A 17,268-nucleotide genomic window follows, 5' to 3' on the forward strand; every position below is an offset into this window, starting at 1 on the left:
TCAAGGGTAGCGGCTTTTACATTCCCTCTATGAGTGATAGCTTATGATAAGTGTCTTTTTCTGTGTGACTTATTTCACTTAGAATCGTCGTACCTAAATCCGCTCATTATGCTGCTACTAGCCTTATGACATTGATTTCATGGCTGAGTGATATTCCATTGTACATAAGGACCACCACTTCTTTATCCATTTTTCTCTTTCCTGGGATATTTAAGATGTCATGAAGTGGAGGTTCTTGTCAACAGAGCAGCCCTAAACTTTGGGGTGCCTGTGTCTTGCTGATTTTTAGTTTTCCCAATTTATACGCCCATGAGTGGAAGTGCCCTATGCGCTCTAAGCTGTGTTTTTTCGATGTTTCAGGACACACCGTACACTTCTCCAGAGTGGCTGTTGGCAATTGACATCCCGCCCATCAGCGTAGCAAGGCTCCCATTTCTCCATGGCCTGTCCTGCATTTCTGGTTTTGACACTTTTTTCAGCATGGCCCCTTTGACCGATGGGAAGCGAGACTTCTTTGTAGCGCTGAGTTGCCTTTCCAGGTTGCTTGGTTGGCCAAAAAGGGCGTATGCGTTTTTTCCTGAATATATTCAGGAAAAAACGCATACGCCCTTTTTGGCCAAGGGCATCATTGTCGACGTTTTGCTGCTTTTCATGTGCTTTAAAGGCGATTCGAATCTACCTCCTGAAATCTGTTTCCTGCAATTCTGCCTTGCTTTCAAATCCTCTTCGTTGCCTTCCCTCAATATATTTGTGGACGAGAGTTATCATTTATAACTCTGCAGGTATGTGAATTTCAGTGCCCCTGAGCGCCAGTTTTCAACTCGCTTTTTTGGGAGCTGGCCGCAAAAGCGCAGGATTGCCTCAGGCCCTATTCTGGTTCCGGGCGGCAGGCTGAGCCTGTGGTTAATTCTTCTTCCTGATGGGAAAATAGAGTGACCTGTGCCTGTCCCAACACCTAGAGCTAGTCTCTCATTGGCTCCCCCTCTTCCCGTTCATCCTCAGGACAAATTGCAAGCTGTAGGGAACAGGAGGTTAAAGGTGCTGATTCTCCAAGGAGGGAGATTGCTAGTAAAGCGGCTGGAATGGCGAACCCGAGCACAAGGAGATGAGAAATGAGGTGCGTTTTAGAAACCTTTCCCGATCACACGGTGTACCACCTTCTGGGTTTCTCATGCAAGTTTTCGATGTAGGAAGATGCCCTTGAACCTGGAGATTTGGGACCCATGGAATGGGTAACAGGCAGTATTACTTTAAAGGCTCTGCGTTTGCTCCCCCAACCTCACCAAACCTCTCAGCCCCGAGAGTGTCCACCCTCCTGTCTCATCCAGCTGTGGGTCTAGATATGGTCAATCCAGGTTGCATCACAGCCCCTGAACGAATTTTGTAAGAATTTCTCTCTCTTTCACTGTCTTTGTTTCACGGGTTTTTAAAAGTAATTTATTTTTATAATGGGGTTTAGCTGCTTTTCACGGCTGTGTTTATGCCGCTTTACACCCACTTGACTCACTTCCAGAGAGATATCAATGCATAGGTTTCAAGATTCTTACTAGTCAGATATCTTCTTGTGCGGTGAATAGGGGGTGTTGAGTCCAGTTCACTGAGCAAGGAGTAGGTCTTTCTATTACATATTGGGTTTATGGAACGGTATCTCAGCTAATTTGAAACCCTTGTTTTATGCCTCACCCCACCTCACCTTTCCCGTTAAGTAGCCATAGTGTGTTTTCTAAACGTGTGACTCTGTTCTGTTTTGTAATTCAGTTCAAGGGTAGCGGCTTTTACATTCCCTCTATGAGTGATAGCTTATGATAAGTGTCTTTTTCTGTGTGACTTATTTCACTTAGAATCGTCGTTCCTAAATCCGCTCATCATGCTGCTACTAGCCTTATGACATTGATTTCATGGCTGAGTGATATTCCATTGTACATAAGGACCACCACTTCTTTATCCATTTTTCTCTTTCCTGGGATATTTAAGATGTCATGAAGTGGAGGTTCTTGTCAACAGAGCAGCCCTAAAATTTGGGGTGCCTGTGTCTTGCTGATTTTTAGTTTTCCCAATTTATACGCCCATGAGTGGAAGTGCCCTATGCGCTCTAAGCTGTGTTTTTTCGATGTTTCAGGACACACCGTACACTTCTCCAGAGTGGCTGTTGGCAATTGACATACCGCCCATCAGCGTAGCAAGGCTCCCATTTCTCCATGGCCTGTCCTGCATTTCTGGTTTTGACACTTTTTTCAGCATGGCCCCTTTGACCGATGGGAAGCGAGACTTCTTTGTAGCGCTGAGTTGCCTTTCCAGGTTGCTTGGTTGGCCAAAAAGGGCGTATGCGTTTTTTCCTGAATATATTCAGGAAAAAACGCATACGCCCTTTTTGGCCAAGGGCATCATTGTCGACGTTTTGCCGCTTTTCATGTGCTTTAAAGGCGATTCGAATCTACCTCCTGAAATCTGTTTCCTGCAATTCTGCCTTGCTTTCCAATCCTCTTCGTTGCCTACCCTCAATATATTTGTGGACGAGAGTTATCATTTATAACTCTGCAGGTTTGTGAATTGCAGTGCCCCTGAGCTCCAGTTTTCAACTCGCTTTTTTGGGAGCTGGCCACAAAAGCGCAGGATTGCCTCAGGCCCTATTCTGGTTCCGGGCGGCAGGCTGAGCCTGTGGTTAATTCTTCTTCCTGATGGGAAAATAGAGTGACCTGTGCCTGTCCCAACACCTAGAGCTAGTCTCTCATTGGCTCCCCCTCTTCCCGTTCATCCTCAGGACAAATTGCAAGCTGTACGGAACTGGAGGTTAAAGGTGCTGATTCTCCAAGGAGGGAGATTGCTAGTAAAGCGGCTGGAATGGCGAACCCGAGCACAAGGAGATGAGAAATGAGGTGCGTTTTAGAAACCTTTCCCGATCACACGGTGTACCACCTTCTGGGTTTCTCATGCAAGTTTTCGATGTAGGAAGATGCCCTTGAATCTGGAGATTTGGGACCCATGGGATGGGTAACAGGCAGTATTACTTTAAAGGCTCTGCGTTTGCTCCCCCAACCTCACCAAACCTCTCAGCCCCGAGAGTGTCCACCCTTCTGTCTCATCCAGCGGTGGGTCTAGATATGGTCAATCCAGGTTGCATCACAGCCCCTGAACGAATTTTGTAAGAATTTCTCTCTCTTTCACTGTCTTTGTTTCACGGGTTTTTAAAAGTAATTTATTTTTATAATGGGGTTTAGGTGCTTTTCACGGCTGTGTTTATGCCGCTTTACACCCACTTGACTCACTTCCAGAGAGATATCAATACATAGGTTTCAAGATTCTTACTAGTCAGATACGTTCTTGTGCGGTGAATAGGGGGTGTTGAGTCCAGTTCACTGAGCAAAGAGTAGGTCTTTCTATTACATATTGGGTTTATGGAACGGTATCTGAGCTAATTTGAAACCCTTGTTGTATGCATCACCCCACCTCACCTTTCCCGTTAAGCAGCCATAGTGTGTTTTCTAAACGTGTGTCTCTGTTCTGTTTTGTAATTCAGTTCAAGGGTAGCGGCTTTTACATTCCCTGTATGAGTGATAGCTTATGATAAGTGTCTTTTTCTGTGTGACTTATTTCACTTAGAATCGTCGTACCTAAATCCGTTCATCATGCTGCTACTAGCCTTATGACATTGATTTCATGGCTGAGTGATATTCCATTGTACATAAGGACCAGCACTTCTTTATCCATTTTTCTCTTTCCTGGGATATTTAAGTGTCATGAAGTGGAGGTTTTTGTCAACAGAGCAGCCCTAAACTTTGGTGTGCCTGTGTCTTGCTGATTTTTAGTTTTCCCAAAATATACGCCCATGAGTGGAAGTGCCCTATGCGCTCTAAGCTGTGTTTTTTCGATGTTTCAGGACACACCGTACACTTCTCCAGAGTGGCAGTTGGCAATTTACATCCCGCCCATCAGCGTAGCAAGGCTCCCATTTCTCCATGGCCTGTCCTGCATTTCTGGTTTTGACACTTTTTTCAGCATGGTCCCTTTGACCGATGGGAAGGGAGACTTCTTTGTAGAGCTGAGTTGCCTTTCCAGGTTGCTTGGTTGGCCAAAAAGGGCGTATGCGTTTTTTCCTGAATATATTCAGGAAAAAACGCATACGCCCTTTTTGGCCAAGGGCATCATTGTCGACGTTTTGCCGCTTTTCATGTGCTTTAAAGGCGATTCGAATCTACCTCCTGAAATCTGTTTCCTGCAATTCTGCCTTGCTTTCAAATCCTCTTCGTTGCCTTCCCTCAATATATTTGTGGACGAGAGTTATCATTTATAACTCTGCAGGTTTGTGAATTGCAGTGCCCCTGAGCTCCAGTTTTCAACTCGCTTTTTTGGGAGCTGGCCGCAAAAGCGCAGGATTGCCTCAGGCCCTATTCTGGTTCCGGGCGGCAGGCTGAGCCTGTGGTTAATTCTTCTTCCTGATGGGAAAATAGAGTGACCTGTGCCTGTCCCAACACCTAGAGCTAGTCTCTCATTGGCTCCCCCTCTTCCCGTTCATCCTCAGGACAAATTGCAAGCTGTAGGGAACAGGAGGTTAAAGGTGCTGATTCTCCAAGGAGGGAGATTGCTAGTAAAGCGGCTGGAATGGCGAACCCGAGCACAAGGAGATGAGAAATGAGGTGCGTTTTAGAAACCTTTCCCGATCACACGGTGTACCACCTTCTGGGTTTCTCATGCAAGTTTTCGATGTAGGAAGATGCCCTTGAACCTGGAGATTTGGGACCCATGGGATGGGTAACAGGCAGTATTACTTTAAAGGCTCTGCGTTTGCTCCCCCAACCTCACCAAACCTCTCAGCCCCGAGAGTGTCCACCCTTCTGTCTCATCCAGCTGTGGGTCTAGATATGGTCAATCCAGGTTGCATCACAGCCCCTGATCGAATTTTGTAAGAATTTCTCTGTCTTTCACTGTCTTTGTTTCACGGGTTTTTAAAAGAAATTTATTTTTATAATGGGGTTTAGCTGCTTTTCACGGCTGTGTTTATGCCGCTTTACACCCACTTGACTCACTTCCAGAGAGATATCAATACATAGGTTTTAAGATTCTTACTAGTCAGATATATTCTTGTGCGGTGAATAGGGGGTGTTGAGTCCAGTTCACTGAGCAAGGAGCAGGTCTTTCTATTACATATTGGGTTTATGGAACGGTATCTGAGCTAATTTGAAACCCTTGTTGTATGCATCACCCCACCTCACCTTTCCCGTTAAGCAGCCATAGTGTGTTTTCTAAACGTGTGACTCTGTTCTGTTTTGTAATTCAGTTCAAGTGTAGCGGGTTTTACATTCCCTCTATGAGTGATAGCTTATGATAAGTGTCTTTTTCTGTGTGACTTATTTCACTTAGAATCGTCGTACCTAAATCCGCTCATCATGCTGCTACTAGCCTTATGACATTGATTTCATGGCTGAGTGATATTCCATTGTACATAAGGACCACCACTTCTTTATCCATTTTTCTCTTGCCTGGGACATTTAAGGTGTCATGAAGTGGAGGTTCTTGTCAACAGAGCAGCCCTAAAATTTGGGGTGCCTGTGTCTTGCTGATTTTTAGTTTTCCCAATTTATACGCCCATGAGTGGAAGTGCCCTATGCGCTCTAAGCTGTGTTTTTTCGATGTTTCAGGACACACCGTACACTTCTCCAGAGTGGCTGTTGGCAATTGACATCCCGCCCATCAGCGTAGCAAGGCTCCCATTTCTCCATGGCCTGTCCTGCATTTCTGGTTTTGACACCTTTTTCAGCATGGCCCCTTTGACCGATGGGAAGCGAGACTTCTTTGTAGCGCTGTGTTGCCTTTCCAGGTTGCTTGGTTGGCCAAAAAGGGCGTATGCGTTTTTTCCTGAATATATTCAGGAAAAAACGCATACGCCCTTTTTGGCCAAGGGCATCATTGTCGACGTTTTGCTGCTTTTCATGTGCTTTAAAGGCGATTCGAATCTACCTCCTGAAATCTGTTTCCTGCAATTCTGCCTTGCTTTCAAATCCTCTTCGTTGCCTTCCCTCAATATATTTGTGGACGAGAGTTATCATTTATAACTCTGCAGGTTTGTGAATTTCAGTGCCCCTGAGCGCCAGTTTTCAACTCGCTTTTTTGGGAGCTGGCCGCAAAAGCGCAGGATTGCCTCAGGCCCTATTCTGGTTCCGGGCGGCAGGCTGAGCCTGTGGTTAATTCTTCTTCCTGATGGGAAAATAGAGTGACCTGTGCCTGTCCCAACACCTAGAGCTAGTCTCTCATTGGCTCCCCCTCTTCCCCTTCATCCTCAGGACAAATTGCAAGCTGTAGGAAACAGGAGGTTAAAGGTGCTGATTCTCCAAGGAGGGAGATTGCTAGTAAAGCGGCTGGAATGGCGAACCCGAGCACAAGGAGATGAGAAATGAGGTGCGTTTTAGAAACCTTTCCCGATCACACGGTGTACCACCTTCTGGGTTTCTCATGCAAGTTTTCGATGTAGGAAGATGCCCTTGAACCTGGAGATTTGGGACCCATGGGATGGGTAACAGGCAGTATTACTTTAAAGGCTCTGCGTTTGCTCCCCCAACCTCACCAAACCTCTCAGCCCCGAGAGTGTCCACCCTCCTGTCTCATCCAGCTGTGGGTCTAGATATGGTCAATCCAGGTTGCATCACAGCCCCTGAACGAATTTTGTAAGAATTTCTCTCTCTTTCACTGTCTTTGTTTCACGGGTTTTTAAAAGTAATTTATTTTTATAATGGGGTTTAGCTGCTTTTCACGGCTGTGTTTATGCCGCTTTACACCCACTTGACACACTTCCAGAGAGATATCAATACATAGGTTTCAAGATTCTTACTAGTCAGATATATTCTTGTGCGGTGAATAGGGGGTGTTGAGTCCAGTTCACTGAGCAAGGAGTAGGTCTTTCTATTACATATTGGGTTTATGGAATGGTATCTGAGCTAATTTGAAACCCTTGTTTTATGCATCACCCCACCTCACCTTTCCCGTTAAGCAGCCATAGTGTGTTTTCTAAACGTGTGACTCTGTTTCGTTTTGTAATTCAGTTCAAGGGTAGCGGCTTTTACATTCCCTCTATGAGTGATAGCTTATGATAAGTGTCTTTTTCTGTGTGACTTATTTCACTTAGAATCGTCGTACCTAAATCCGCTCATTATGCTGCTACTAGCCTTATGACATTGATTTCATGGCTGAGTGATATTCCATTGTACATAAGGACCACCACTTCTTTATCCATTTTTCTCTTTCCTGGGATATTTAAGATGTCATGAAGTGGAGGTTCTTGTCAACAGAGCAGCCCTAAACTTTGGGGTGCCTGTGTCTTGCTGATTTTTAGTTTTCCCAATTTATACGCCCATGAGTGGAAGTGCCCTATGCGCTCTAAGCTGTGTTTTTTCGATGTTTCAGGACACACCGTACACTTCTCCAGAGTGGCTGTTGGCAATTGACATCCCGCCCATCAGCGTAGCAAGGCTCCCATTTCTCCATGGCCTGTCCTGCATTTCTGGTTTTGACACTTTTTTCAGCATGGCCCCTTTGACCGATGGGAAGCGAGACTTCTTTGTAGCGCTGAGTTGCCTTTCCAGGTTGCTTGGTTGGCCAAAAAGGGCGTATGCGTTTTTTCCTGAATATATTCAGGAAAAAACGCATACGCCCTTTTTGGCCAAGGGCATCATTGTCGACGTTTTGCCGCTTTTCATGTGCTTTAAAGGCGATTCGAATCTACCTCCTGAAATCTGTTTCCTGCAATTCTGCCTTGCTTTCAAATCCTCTTCGTTGCCTTCCCTCAATATATTTGTGGACGAGAGTTATCATTTATAACTCTGCAGGTTTGTGAATTGCAGTGCCCCTGAGCTCTAGTTTTCAACTCGCTTTTTTGGGAGCTGGCCGCAAAAGCGCAGGATTGCCTCAGGCCCTATTCTGGTTCCGGGCGGCAGGCTGAGCCTGTGGTTAATTCTTCTTCCTGATGGGAAAATAGAGTGACCTGTGCCTGTCCCAACACCTAGAGCTAGTCTCTCATTGGCTCCCCCTCTTCCCGTTCATCCTCAGGACAAATTGCAAGCTGTACGGAACTGGAGGTTAAAGGTGCTGATTCTCCAAGGAGGGAGATTGCTAGTAAAGCGGCTGGAATGGCGAACCCGAGCACAAGGAGATGAGAAATGAGGTGCGTTTTAGAAACCTTTCCCGATCACACGGTGTACCACCTTCTGGGTTTCTCATGCAAGTTTTCGATGTAGGAAGATGCCCTTGAACCTGGAGATTTGGGACCCATGGGATGGGTAACAGGCAGTATTACTTTAAAGGCTCTGCGTTTGCTCCCCCAACCTCACCAAACCTCTCAGCCCCGAGAGTGTCCACCCTTCTGTCTCATCCAGCTGTGGGTCTAGATATGGTCAATCCAGGTTGCATCACAGCCCCTGAACGAATTTTGTAAGAATTTCTCTCTCTTTCACTGTCTTTGTTTCACGGGTTTTTAAAAGTAATTTATTTTTATAATGGGCTTTAGCTGCTTTTCACGGCTGTGTTTATGCCGCTTTACACCCACTTGACTCACTTCCAGAGAGATATCAATACATAGGTTTCAAGATTCTTACTAGTCAGATACATTCTTGTGCGGTGAATAGGGGGTGTTGAGTCCAGTTCACTGAGCAAAGAGTAGGTCTTTCTATTACATATTGGGTTTATGGAACGGTATCTGAGCTAATTTGAAACCCTTGTTGTATGCATCACCCCACCTCACCTTTCCCGTTAAGCAGCCATAGTGTGTTTTCTAAACGTGTGTCTCTGTTCTGTTTTGTAATTCAGTTCAAGGGTAGCGGCTTTTACATTCCCTGTATGAGTGATAGCTTATGATAAGTGTCTTTTTCTGTGTGACTTATTTCACTTAGAATCGTCGTACCTAAATCCGTTCATCATGCTGCTACTAGCCTTATGACATTGATTTCATGGCTGAGTGATATTCCATTGTACATAAGGACCAGCACTTCTTTATCCATTTTTCTCTTTCCTGGGATATTTAAGTGTCATGAAGTGGAGGTTTTTGTCAACAGAGCAGCCCTAAACTTTGGGGTGCCTGTGTCTTGCTGATTTTTAGTTTTCCCAAAATATACGCCCATGAGTGGAAGTGCCCTATGCGCTCTAAGCTGTGTTTTTTCGATGTTTCAGGACACACCGTACACTTCTCCAGAGTGGCAGTTGGCAATTTACATCCCGCCCATCAGCGTAGCAAGGCTCCCATTTCTCCATGGCCTGTCCTGCATTTCTGGTTTTGACACTTTTTTCAGCATGGTCCCTTTGACCGATGGGAAGGGAGACTTCTTTGTAGAGCTGAGTTGCCTTTCCAGGTTGCTTGGTTGGCCAAAAAGGGCGTATGCGTTTTTTCCTGAATATATTCAGGAAAAAACGCATACGCCCTTTTTGGCCAAGGGCATCATTGTCGACGTTTTGCCGCTTTTCATGTGCTTTAAAGGCGATTCGAATCTACCTCCTGAAATCTGTTTCCTGCAATTCTGCCTTGCTTTCAAATCCTCTTCGTTGCCTTCCCTCAATATATTTGTGAACGAGAGTTATCATTTATAACTCTGCAGGTTTGTGAATTGCAGTGCCCCTGAGCTCCAGTTTTCAACTCGCTTTTTTGGGAGCTGGCCGCAAAAGCGCAGGATTGCCTCAGGCCCTATTCTGGTTCCGGGCGGCAGGCTGAGCCTGTGGTTAATTCTTCTTCCTGATGGGAAAATAGAGTGACCTGTGCCTGTCCCAACACCTAGAGCTAGTCTGTCATTGGCTCCCCCTCTTCCCGTTCATCCTCAGGACAAATTGCAAGCTGTAGGGAACAGGAGGTTAAAGGTGCTGATTCTCCAAGGAGGGAGATTGCTAGTAAAGCGGCTGGAATGGCGAACCCGAGCACAAGGAGATGAGAAATGAGGTGCGTGTTAGAAACCTTTCCCGATCACACGGTGTACCACCTTCTGGGTTTCTCATGCAAGTTTTCGATGTAGGAAGATGCCCTTGAACCTGGAGATTTGGGACCCATGGGATGGGTAACAGGCAGTATTACTTTAAAGGCTCTGCGTTTGCTCCCCCAACCTCACCAAACCTCTCAGCCCCGAGAGTGTCCACCCTTCTGTCTCAACCAGCTGTGGGTCTAGATATGGTCAATCCAGGTTGCATCACAGCCCCTGATCGAATTTTGTAAGAATTTCTCTGTCTTTCACTGTCTTTGTTTCACGGGTTTTTAAAAGTAATTTATTTTTATAATGGGGTTTAGCTGCTTTTCACGGCTGTGTTTATGCCGCTTTACACCCACTTGACTCACTTCCAGAGAGATATCAATACATAGGTTTTAAGATTCTTACTAGTCAGATATATTCTTGTGCGGTGAATAGGGGGTGTTGAGTCCAGTTCACTGAGCAAGGAGCAGGTCTTTCTATTACATATTGGGTTTATGGAACGGTATCTGAGCTAATTTGAAACCCTTGTTGTATGCATCACCCCACCTCACCTTTCCCGTTAAGCAGCCGTAGTGTGTTTTCTAAACGTGTGACTCTGTTCTGTTTTGTAATTCAGTTGAAGTGTAGCGGGTTTTACATTCCCTCTATGAGTGATAGCTTATGATAAGTGTCTTTTTCTGTGTGACTTATTTCACTTAGAATCGTCGTACCTAAATCCGCTCATCATGCTGCTACTAGCCTTATGACATTGATTTCATGGCTGAGTGATATTCCATTGTACATAAGGACCACCACTTCTTTATCCATTTTTCTCTTGCCTGGGACATTTAAGGTGTCATGAAGTGGAGGTTCTTGTCAACAGAGCAGCCCTAAAATTTGGGGTGCCTGTGTCTTGCTGATTTTTAGTTTTCCCAATTTATACGCCCATGAGTGGAAGTGCCCTATGCGCTCTAAGCTGTGTTTTTTCGATGTTTCAGGACACACCGTACACTTCTCCAGAGTGGCTGTTGGCAATTGACATCCCGCCCATCAGCGTAGCAAGGCTCCCATTTCTCCATGGCCTGTCCTGCATTTCTGGTTTTGACACTTTTTTCAGCATGGCCCCTTTGACCGATGGGAAGCGAGACTTCTTTGTAGCGCTGAGTTGCCTTTCCAGGTTGCTTGGTTGGCCAAAAAGGGCGTATGCGTTTTTTCCTGAATATATTCAGGAAAAAACGCATACGCCCTTTTTGGCCAAGGGCATCATTGTCGACGTTTTGCCGCTTTTCATGTGCTTTAAAGGCGATTCGAATCTACCTCCTGAAATCTGTTTCCTGCAATTCTGCCTTGCTTTCAAATCCTCTTCGTTGCCTTCCCTCAATATATTTGTGGACGAGAGTTATCATTTATAACTCTGCAGGTTTGTGAATTGCAGTGCCCCTGAGCTCCAGTTTTCAACTCGCTTTTTTGGGAGCTGGCCACAAAAGCGCAGGATTGCCTCAGGCCCTATTCTGGTTCCGGGCGGCAGGCTGAGCCTGTGGTTAATTCTTCTTCCTGATGGGAAAATAGAGTGACCTGTGCCTGTCCCAACACCTAGAGCTAGTCTCTCATTGGCTCCCCCTCTTCCCGTTCATCCTCAGGACAAATTGCAAGCTGTACGGAACTGGAGGTTAAAGGTGCTGATTCTCCAAGGAGGGAGATTGCTAGTAAAGCGGCTGGAATGGCGAACCCGAGCACAAGGAGATGAGAAATGAGGTGCATTTTAGAAACCTTTCCCGATCACACGGTGTACCACCTTCTGGGTTTCTCATGCAAGTTTTCGATGTAGGAAGATGCCCTTGAACCTGGAGATTTGGGACCCATGGGATGGGTAACAGGCAGTATTACTTTAAAGGCTGTGCGTTTGCTCCCCCAACCTCACCAAACCTCTCAGCCCCGAGAGTGTCCACCCTTCTGTCTCATCCAGCTGTGGGTCTAGATATGGTCAATCCAGGTTGCATCACAGCCCCTGAACGAATTTTGTAAGAATTTCTCTCTCTTTCACTGTCTTTGTTTCACGGGTTTTTAAAAGTAATTTATTTTTATAATGGGGTTTAGGTGCTTTTCACGGCTGTGTTTATGCCGCTTTACACCCACTTGACTCACTTCCAGAGAGATATCAATACATAGGTTTCAAGATTCTTACTAGTCAGATACATTCTTGTGCGGTGAATAGGGGGTGTTGAGTCCAGTTCACTGAGCAAAGAGTAGGTCTTTCTATTACATATTGGGTTTATGGAACGGTATCTGAGCTAATTTGAAACCCTTGTTGTATGCATCACCCCACCTCACCTTTCCCGTTAAGCAGCCATAGTGTGTTTTCTAAACGTGTGTCTCTGTTCTGTTTTGTAATTCAGTTCAAGGGTAGCGGCTTTTACATTCCCTGTATGAGTGATAGCTTATGATAAGTGTCTTTTTCTGTGTGACTTATTTCACTTAGAATCGTCGTACCTAAATCCGTTCATCATGCTGCTACTAGCCTTATGACATTGATTTCATGGATGAGTGATATTCCATTGTACATAAGGACCAGCACTTCTTTATCCATTTTTCTCTTTCCTGGGATATTTAAGTGTCATGAAGTGGAGGTTTTTGTCAACAGAGCAGCCCTAAACTTTGGGGTGCCTGTGTCTTGCTGATTTTTAGTTTTCCCAAAACATACGCCCATGAGTGGAAGTGCCCTATGCGCTCTAAGCTGTGTTTTTTCGATGTTTCAGGACACACCGTACACTTCTCCAGAGTGGCAGTTGGCAATTTACATCCCGCCCATCAGCGTAGCAAGGCTCCCATTTCTCCATGGCCTGTCCTGCATTTCTGGTTTTGACACTTTTTTCAGCATGGTCCCTTTGACCGATGGGAAGGGAGACTTCTTTGTAGAGCTGAGTTGCCTTTCCAGGTTGCTTGGTTGGCCAAAAAGGGCGTATGCGTTTTTTCCTGAATATATTCAGGAAAAAACGCATACGCCCTTTTTGGCCAAGGGCATCATTGTCGACGTTTTGCCGCTTTTCATGTGCTTTAAAGGCGATTCGAATCTACCTCCTGAAATCTGTTTCCTGCAATTCTGCCTTGCTTTCAAATCCTCTTCGTTGCCTTCCCTCAATATATTTGTGGACGAGAGTTATCATTTATAACTCTGCAGGTTTGTGAATTGCAGTGCCCCTGAGCTCCAGTTTTCAACTCGCTTTTTTGGGAGCTGGCCGCAAAAGCGCAGGATTGCCTCAGGCCCTATTCTGGTTCCGGGCGGCAGGCTGAGCCTGTGGTTAATTCTTCTTCCTGATGGGAAAATAGAGTGACCTGTGCCTGTCCCAACACCTAGAGCTAGTCTCTCATTGGCTCCCCCTCTTCCCGTTCATCCTCAGGACAAATTGCAAGCTGTAGGGAACAGGAGGTTAAAGGTGCTGATTCTCCAAGGAGGGAGATTGCTAGTAAAGCGGCTGGAATGGCGAACCCGAGCACAAGGAGATGAGAAATGAGGTGCGTTTTAGAAACCTTTCCCGATCACACGGTGTACCACCTTCTGGGTTTCTCATGCAAGTTTTCGATGTAGGAAGATGCCCTTGAACCTGGAGATTTGGGACCCATGGGATGGGTAACAGGCAGTATTACTTTAAAGGCTCTGCGTTTGCTCCCCCAACCTCACCAAACCTCTCAGCCCCGAGAGTGTCCACCCTTCTGTCTCAACCAGCTGTGGGTCTAGATATGGTCAATCCAGGTTGCATCACAGCCCCTGATCGAATTTTGTAAGAATTTCTCTGTCTTTCACTGTCTTTGTTTCACGGGTTTTTAAAAGTAATTTATTTTTATAATGGGGTTTAGCTGCTTTTCACGGCTGTGTTTATGCCGCTTTACACCCACTTGACTCACTTCCAGAGAGATATCAATACATAGGTTTTAAGATTCTTACTAGTCAGATATATTCTTGTGCGGTGAATAGGGGGTGTTGAGTCCAGTTCACTGAGCAAGGAGCAGGTCTTTCTATTACATATTGGGTTTATGGAACGGTATCTGAGCTAATTTGAAACCCTTGTTGTATGCATCACCCCACCTCACCTTTCCCGTTAAGCAGCCATAGTGTGTTTTCTAAACGTGTGACTCTGTTCTGTTTTGTAATTCAGTTGAAGTGTAGCGGGTTTTACATTCCCTCTATGAGTGATAGCTTATGATAAGTGTCTTTTTCTGTGTGACTTATTTCACTTAGAATCGTCGTACCTAAATCCGCTCATCATGCTGCTACTAGCCTTATGACATTGATTTCATGGCTGAGTGATATTCCATTGTACATAAGGACCACCACTTCTTTATCCATTTTTCTCTTGCCTGGGACATTTAAGGTGTCATGAAGTGGAGGTTCTTGTCAACAGAGCAGCCCTAAAATTTGGGGTGCCTGTGTCTTGCTGATTTTTAGTTTTCCCAATTTATACGCCCATGAGTGGAAGTGCCCTATGCGCTCTAAGCTGTGTTTTTTCGATGTTTCAGGACACACCGTACACTTCTCCAGAGTGGCTGTTGGCAATTGACATCCCGCCCATCAGCGTAGCAAGGCTCCCATTTCTCCATGGCCTGTCCTGCATTTCTGGTTTTGACACCTTTTTCAGCATGGCCCCTTTGACCGATGGGAAGCGAGACTTCTTTGTAGCGCTGAGTTGCCTTTCCAGGTTGCTTGGTTGGCCAAAAAGGGCGTATGCGTTTTTTCCTGAATATATTCAGGAAAAAACGCATACGCCCTTTTTGGCCAAGGGCATCATTGTCGACGTTTTGCCGCTTTTCATGTGCTTTAAAGGCGATTCGAATCTACCTCCTGAAATCTGTTTCCTGCAATTCTGCCTTGCTTTCAAATCCTCTTCGTTGCCTTCCCTCAATATATTTGTGGACGAGAGTTATCATTTATAACTCTGCAGGTATGTGAATTTCAGTGCCCCTGAGCGCCAGTTTTCAACTCGCTTTTTTGGGAGCTGGCCGCAAAAGCGCAGGATTGCCTCAGGCCCTATTCTGGTTCCGGGCGGCAGGCTGAGCCTGTGGTTAATTCTTCTTCCTGATGGGAAAATAGAGTGACCTGTGCCTGTCCCAACACCTAGAGCTAGTCTCTCATTGGCTCCCCCTCTTCCCGTTCATCCTCAGGACAAATTGCAAGCTGTAGGGAACAGGAGGTTAAAGGTGCTGATTCTCCAAGGAGGGAGATTGCTAGTAAAGCGGCTGGAATGGCGAACCCGAGCACAAGGAGATGAGAAATGAGGTGCGTTTTAGAAACCTTTCCCGATCACACGGTGTACCACCTTCTGGGTTTCTCATGCAAGTTTTCGATGTAGGAAGATGCCCTTGAATCTGGAGATTTGGGACCCATGGGATGGGTAACAGGCAGTATTACTTTAAAGGCTCTGCGTTTGCTCCCCCAACCTCACCAAACCTCTCAGCCCCGAGAGTGTCCACCCTTCTGTCTCATCCAGCGGTGGGTCTAGATATGGTCAATCCAGGTTGCATCACAGCCCCTGAACGAATTTTGTAAGAATTTCTCTCTCTTTCACTGTCTTTGTTTCACGGGTTTTTAAAAGTAATTTATTTTTATAATGGGGTTTAGGTGCTTTTCACGGCTGTGTTTATGCCGCTTTACACCCACTTGACTCACTTCCAGAGAGATATCAATACATAGGTTTCAAGATTCTTACTAGTCAGATACATTCTTGTGCGGTGAATAGGGGGTGTTGAGTCCAGTTCACTGAGCAAAGAGTAGGTCTTTCTATTACATATTGGGTTTATGGAACGGTATCTGAGCTAATTTGAAACCCTTGTTGTATGCATCACCCCACCTCACCTTTCCCGTTAAGCAGCCATAGTGTGTTTTCTAAACGTGTGTCTCTGTTCTGTTTTGTAATTCAGTTCAAGGGTAGCGGCTTTTACATTCCCTGTATGAGTGATAGCTTATGATAAGTGTCTTTTTCTGTGTGACTTATTTCACTTAGAATCGTCGTACCTAAATCCGTTCATCATGCTGCTACTAGCCTTATGACATTGATTTCATGGCTGAGTGATATTCCATTGTACATAAGGACCAGCACTTCTTTATCCATTTTTCTCTTTCCTGGGATATTTAAGTGTCATGAAGTGGAGGTTTTTGTCAACAGAGCAGCCCTAAACTTTGGGGTGCCTGTGTCTTGCTGATTTTTAGTTTTCCCAAAATATACGCCCATGAGTGGAAGTGCCCTATGCGCTCTAAGCTGTGTTTTTTCGATGTTTCAGGACACACCGTACACTTCTCCAGAGTGGCAGTTGGCAATTTACATCCCGCCCATCAGCGTAGCAAGGCTCCCATTTCTCCATGGCCTGTCCTGCATTTCTGGTTTTGACACTTTTTTCAGCATGGTCCCTTTGACCGATGGGAAGGGAGACTTCTTTGTAGAGCTGAGTTGCCTTTCCAGGTTGCTTGGTTGGCCAAAAAGGGCGTATGCGTTTTTTCCTGAATATATTCAGGAAAAAACGCATACGCCCTTTTTGGCCAAGGGCATCATTGTCGACGTTTTGCCGCTTTTCATGTGCTTTAAAGGCGATTCGAATCTACCTCCTGAAATCTGTTTCCTGCAATTCTGCCTTGCTTTGAAATCCTCTTCGTTGCCTTCCCTCAATATATTTGTGGACGAGAGTTATCATTTATAACTCTGCAGGTTTGTGAATTGCAGTGCCCCTGAGCTCCAGTTTTCAACTCGCTTTTTTGGGAGCTGGCCGCAAAAGCGCAGGATTGCCTCAGGCCCTATTCTGGTTCCGGGCGGCAGGCTGAGCCTGTGGTTAATTCTTCTTCCTGATGGGAAAATAGAGTGACCTGTGCCTGTCCCAACACCTAGAGCTAGTCTCTCATTGGCTCCCCCTCTTCCCGTTCATCCTCAGGACAAATTGCAAGCTGTAGGGAACAGGAGGTTAAAGGTGCTGATTCTCCAAGGAGGGAGATTGCTAGTAAAGCGGCTGGAATGGCGAACCCGAGCACAAGGAGATGAGAAATGAGGTGCGTTTTAGAAACCTTTCCCGATCACACGGTGTACCACCTTCTGGGTTTCTCATGCAAGTTTTCGATGTAGGAAGATGCCCTTGAACCTGGAGATTTGGGACCCATGGGATGGGTAACAGGCAGTATTACTTTAAAGGCTCTGCGTTTGCTCCCCCAACCTCACCAAACCTCTCAGCCCCGAGAGTGTCCACCCTTCTGTCTCATCCAGCTGTGGGTCTAGATATGGTCAATCCAGGTTGCATCACAGCCCCTGATCGAATTTTGTAAGAATTTCTCTGTCTTTCACTGTCTTTGTTTCACGGGTTTTTAAAAGAAATTTAT

Source organism: Balaenoptera physalus, assembly GCF_965194825.1.
Source record: "Balaenoptera physalus genome assembly, chromosome: 7".
Taxonomy (NCBI): domain Eukaryota; kingdom Metazoa; phylum Chordata; class Mammalia; order Artiodactyla; family Balaenopteridae; genus Balaenoptera; species Balaenoptera physalus.